Source organism: Myotis davidii, unplaced genomic scaffold (assembly GCF_000327345.1).
Source record: "Myotis davidii unplaced genomic scaffold, ASM32734v1 scaffold135, whole genome shotgun sequence".
Classification (NCBI taxonomy): Eukaryota; Metazoa; Chordata; class Mammalia; order Chiroptera; family Vespertilionidae; genus Myotis; species Myotis davidii.
The window spans coordinates 6419727-6425963 of NW_006289813.1; the positions used below are offsets into that span (position 1 = coordinate 6419727).

The window sequence follows — 6237 nt, forward strand, 5'->3', positions numbered from 1 at the left end:
CCACCCCAGCCATAGTTCTGTATAGAGAAGCTCTCCTATCCTCCCTGTCTGTTCCCACATCAGAGGCCTGACTAACTCCATCCACTCCTGACCCTCTTTTAGAATAGGGTGATGAAGGGGTATGAATGAGATCTGAAAATTGTCCAGTTTATCGATTTCTTAAAATCTTTTTTAAAATATATTTTTATTGATTTCAGAGAGGAAGGAAGTGGGAGAGAGAGATAGAAACATCAGTGATGAGAGAGAATCATTGATCAGCTGCCTCCTGCATGCTCCACACTGGGGATTGAGCCCGCAACCAGGCATGTGCCCTGACTGGGAATTGAACCCTAACCTCCTGGTTCTGTTAAAACATCCACCATATGTAAAGAAAAGCACGTTTAGCACAGCCAGCGTGGTTCAGTGGTTGAGCGTCTACTTATGAACCAGGAGGTCAGGGTTCAATTCCTGGTCAGGGCACATGCCTGGGTTGTGGGCTCGATCCCTAGTGTGAGGCGTGCAGGCGGCAGCTGGTGAGGATGATTCTCTCATTATTGATGTTTCTATCTCTAGGGACACATATGTAATATCTTAATCAATTAAAAAAAAATTCAAAAAAAAAAAAAAGAAATCCAGAGTCACAAGATGTCCCCTCAAGTTTCTCATTGTGTGGCTTGTCACTCTGACGGGCTCTAAGCTTAGATTTTATTAAATTACTTGATTGGAAACAGCATGCGCGTTGCACAAGATTCCTGTTGAGAGTGAAGGGTGATGAATAATGCTAATGCCAAAGTGTTCCTCGCTATGCATGATTAGCCTTCGCAAGTAATGTGAGAAAGCTGATTGTTTTCCCTGCTGCCTCAGTCTCCCGTCTTATAGCCCTTTCTTCCATGTTTCTCCTCCCAGTTATCAATACCCCTTTACAAGAAGGGCTAGGTGCAGGGATGATCCATCAAGCACACTCTTGTGCAAATGTAAAATTTATATTCCATTCAGACAGTTGAATTTGACATTACATCCTTTATTTTGGAATAAAATGCACGTTTCCTACAAGTAGACAGGTGATGCTTTTCATGCTTTTGTTGGGGAGGGTTAAAATAGAGGAGCTCTCCTGTTGGCAGCCCATGTTTCAAACTCTGTATCAAGAACACAGTTATGGCTGTAGCTGGTTTGGCTCAGTGGATGAAGTGTCGGCCCTTGGACGAAGGGTTGTGGGTTTGAACTCGGTTGAGGCACGAGTGGGAGGCAACCAATTGATGTGTCTCTCTCACATTGACGTTTCTCTCTTTCCCTCCCCTTCCCTCTCTCTAAAAATCAATGGAAAAATATCCCTGGGTAAGGATTAACAAACAAACAAACAAAAAGAACACAGTTAGGTATAAGCTCTTGTAGTATGGGAAGTCTGCCTTCTCATTTAAAAGCATTCCCTCCTTCCCTTTTTTATTTTCTTACCAGGATGAATTTTAATTTTCAAGTAAAAGTCACTGCATCAACTTTAACGTCCAATAAATTTGAAAAAGAAGGTGCAGCCTGTTGGAAAAGATGGTGGAAACAGTTTCATTCCAGGCTTGGAGTGCACTGATCAGCTGTCTGACGAATTCAGGCTCAACTGAGATCATTAGGTGTGGCGCCCCCATTTCAGTGTGGAGGAGGCTGTTCTGTAACTTGATCTTTTTCGCAGAGAGAACAAAACTAAGGGGCAATCTAGAGCCTTGGTGAGGGCTGGCAAAACGTCTCCAGGCTGCTGGGCTACACCTCATACCTAAAACAGCAGATGCCATGGACTGCTTTAAAAAAAAAGTTGGCTTTTACATGTCATGCTAAAAATAAATACCGAAAAATACCTGAAAAACTTGAAAGAACTAGGGAAGCAGGATGTGGTTATTCAAAAGCAATATGCAAGATAATGGAAGCACAGACACACACACACACACACACACACACACACACACACACCAGAACAAGAAACTATATAAAGAAAGACATATTAGAACTTTACTAAGTTCTAAAGCAGCTTTTGATAAGTATTCAGAACAGAAACAGGAAAAGCATCAGAAAACTGGATATCCCTAGGAGACTGCAAAAGGCTATAGAAATGTATTTAATAACATTGGTGGGTCAGACAGAATACCCTTTACCCACTAGGTTTCTCATCCCTTTCTTTTCCCTTTTGACATTCACCTTCACAAAACTACATGGTTGCCTTTACCTGGCTAACTCAAACTTGCTCCTCCGTTTGAACTCAGATTATCCATACATCTTATAGATGCCCCCTCGAGTTTCTCATTGTGTGGCTTGTCACTCTGACTGGCTCTCAGCTTGCGAAGGTCAAGTAACATGTCTTTCTTATCTTTGGAATTTCCTCTAGAGTTACGGTATAATGAGTGTGTCTGCAGACTGTGCCTAACGAATGTTGCCTAACTCACTGGATGCTTCCAGATGAAGAAAAAAATAGTTACTAGAAAGATATTCAACTTTGCTCCTATTATTATTATTTTTTTTAAAAAATATATTTTCTATTGATGTCCGAGAGGAAAGGAGAGGCAAAGAGAGATAGAAACATCCACTGGGGATGGAGCCTGCAACCTGGGCATATGCCCTGACCAGGAATCGAACCAGCAACCTCTTGATTCCTGGGTCGACGCTCAACTGCTGAGCTACACCCAGCTGGGCTTTGCTCCTATTATTAATGTTTATGTGCCATATTCTGAAAATCTGTAAAGACCAGACAAGATAAAAACTAGAGGAACAAGATATAGATACAGTGGTGAGAATGCAAATGACATTTAATGTCTTGACATAACTAATAAAGATGATAAGAGTAATTATGATAAAACAACTTTTCATTTCTTTAGCACTTGATTTTTCTGAAAGTACTTTCATATAATAAAGAACAGAGGGACAAAGGAAGGAATAGAAATAAGTGCAAGAAATACTAAAGCAATGTAGAGAAAAGGAAAGCAAAAGTATCAAGGAAAGGCAAATAAAATGAAGCCAAGAATAAAGAAATAGAAGGAGAATTTGCTAACAACTTGGAACAGTTGTTGGCTGAATTATACACTGTGCAGTGTTAAATATATATTTACAACATCGGTGTTCTTTTAACAACTAGAGTACGCTATCTACAGAGCATGGCCTGTGTTCACTTGTTTCCTACCAGGTATTGGGGGAGGGAGTGTCCTGGGTTTTCTAACTCTTTCTCCCTGTTTTCATTCTCTAGGGTTTACGTTGATACTAGTGTGGCTATTGGTACAGACATTCTATCTACATCATCAAAAAGATATGGAGTTGTGAGCGATAATGAATGTTAGTAGCTTATTTCAGTGATTTTACAGAAGCTCATTTAGGCTTGCTGCAGAAAGCACCATTGATTTTTGCTCTTATTGTAAGGTTCTGAAAATTTCTGAACCTGAGGCGGCAGGTCTCAAGTTATTATCAATAAAGCTGAATGTAGTAACTTATATTATAAAGAAGTTCCAAGAAGAAGACATCCCAACTACATTCTAGAACTGAAAAAGTGCAGATAAAAAAGTTCTGCTTGTTACATGTCTGAGGCCCCACCACGTCCTAAAGGGACTTTTATTCCTGCTTTGGAGGGATAAGCTGTATATTGTAAATGACATTTAAACAAGGTGACCTCCAGCAGCATTCGTGAGGTGAAAAAATTTTTTTGAATGAGCAATCAAAATAGCCATATTTATTCAGGTTTGAAACTAAATTTCTCCTCTCTGAATATGGAGGCATAGATGGAATAAAAAAGGTTATTGTGTCCAACATCCTGTGCCTACAGATGTGCAACCATCAACACCAGTGATGGCGAACCTTTTGAGCTCAGCGTGTTAGCATTTTGAAAAACCCTAACTTAATTCTGGTGCCGTGTCACATATAGAAATTTTTTGATATTTGCAACCATAGTAAAACAAAGACTTATATTTTTGATATTTATTTTATATATTTAAATGCCATTTAACAAAGAAAAATCAACCAAACAAATGAGTTCGCGTGTCACCTCTGACACACCTGTCATAGGTTCGCCATCACTGATCTACATCATGACCTCATGACATCATCACTTCACCTTCTGCACCAGTAGTGTCTTGAGAAATGTGAAGGGCTTCAAGCATCTCAGCCAGACTCATTCGAGGTGCTTCTTCATCATCTGGAATGGTTGAATCTCTGTAAATGTTTACAATTTTTTTCTAATTGCTTCATCTTCTTCAAGATCTTCAAGGAAATCTTGGTATTGCCTTTCGTCATCTGTATCCATGATTTCTGTATCTCTTGCAAGCTCTTTCAGTTTCCAGTTTCTATGATACTAACATTTGGTATGCTCATAGCTCTTCTTGATTAATACCACATCTGGGACTCTATTTGAGTTCATTTTGTGGACATACCAATCATTTAAGTTATAGTTTTCTAAATCAAACCCCAACATCTGGATTCTAGGATTCATAAGATGTCCCAAATGAGTATGACAAAAATATTGTTTGTCTGTAGTCATTTTAGATATTTCCTTTAACCAGACTTTCCCCAGGGTATGCTTTTATTTGATATCATTCCAGCACCTGCTTTGCACTTTAGATCTCAGACTCTGCTGCATTCCATTATAATATACTCCCATAGCTATTTGGGAGGGGATTAGTGAATTTTTGAAAGCAGGTTGGAAGAAAGATGCAAGTGATGGTAAAGATGAAACTCATCAGGAATGTTTTGCCTGTATTTAAATGAGAAGTGAGATTCCCCTGAATTAAATCTGCTTCCAAGAGTCAGAGTTTTATTTTAAATGCCTTATTTGCTGCAGAAAGCAAGGGCCAACTAGATTCAAAGATCAGCACCCCTGTTTTGGGAATATTTCTACTTTTCACCCTTCTAGTTTTGAAATAGAGCAGAGAACACTTTCTTTTGGCAGGTTGGAAACCTGGTTTCTGCTCCTAGCTCTGGCACTTAGCAGCTGTAGTAATGGGTCAGATCATTAGATCTCTTTCAACCTTAGTTGTTTCAACTGTAAGAGAGGATAATTCAATCTGTCCTGCTTTATAATAAAAATAATTTCCATTTCTAAATGCCTGACATGTGTCAGATACTCTACTGTGCCTGTGGCATATGTTATCTTTAAATCTCTCATCATCTCTTCAAGGAAGAATAGTTATCATACAGGTTTTACAATTGAGAAAGCTAAGGCTCAGGTCTTGTCAATAACCTGCCCAAGGCCACACATTTAACAAGTGGCAATACTGGGATGCAAACCTTCATATGTATGTTCACCAAGTCCCTTCTCAGTCCTCCATGAGATTTTGAGGTTCATTTAAAATGATGTTTTTGTGAAAGTATTAAAAAAAAACAAAGTTCCTTGTAAATGTACTTTATTATTACTGTTATTATCCTGATGAATATAAATTAGTTAACATGCATTTATTGAGTTCCTTGTAGGTGCTCAGCACCAAGTCAGATATCATTTTGGATGACCTGTAGAACTGGATATCTTTCTGAACCTTGTATTTTGTAAGCTGATTTAGAAGTAAATCTTAAATATTCCCAAATGGTATCACTTCCATTTTGGTATTATGTATTTTTTTTGATCCTTTTTGGAGAAAAAGGAATAGAAACAAATTTGTTAATCTAAACTGAGTGAGTGTTTCAGAAACAAAATCTGATTGCATGTAGTTCAACCTTCAGAGCCAGCAAATGAAGACCCCAGGAACCGTGTGAGTTGATAAGACACTTGAAAGAAGATGAGAGAAATATACCATACGGATCAGCAAAACTCTGCTGAAAAATTCATGTCTTCACAAATGTTCTGGTCCAACATAAGTTCCCCCATCTGTTTTTTTGTGGATGACTCTTTAATGACTCAAAGGTTGCCAACATTTACTTGAGTCTCTCCCCCATTCAGGAGTATCAGACTTCCTGTGTGAAGGTGACTGGCAATCCACACAACTCTCCTAAAACAAGCACTAAATTTTGGAAAGAATTGTTTGTTTGTTTGTTTATTCATGGGAAACATCCTATTCCCAAAGAGAGCCAACAGCATGAAATCACTTTTTTTTTTTTTCCTGGCTGGAAGCTGAGGGGAGCCAGTTGGCCCGGCAGCTAGGAATGAACCTTCAAGACAGCTTAGCATTTGAGACAGCCTCCTCCATTCTTTTGGAAGAGCTGCTCAAAGCCACAATGAAAGTTCATGAAATTCCGTAGTAGTATCAGTTGGGTCCAGAAATGAGCTGTTCCTTACTGTTTCCTTATATAACAAGTGCAGATTAA

At 38.9% G+C, this 6237-nt stretch overlaps 1 pseudogene; it reads right to left on the reverse strand.

Moving 5' to 3' along the window:
- Window positions 1-4037: 4037 nt before the first annotated feature.
- LOC107182883 overlaps window positions 4038-6237 on the reverse strand; it is a 6524-nt pseudogene continuing 4324 nt past the window's right edge.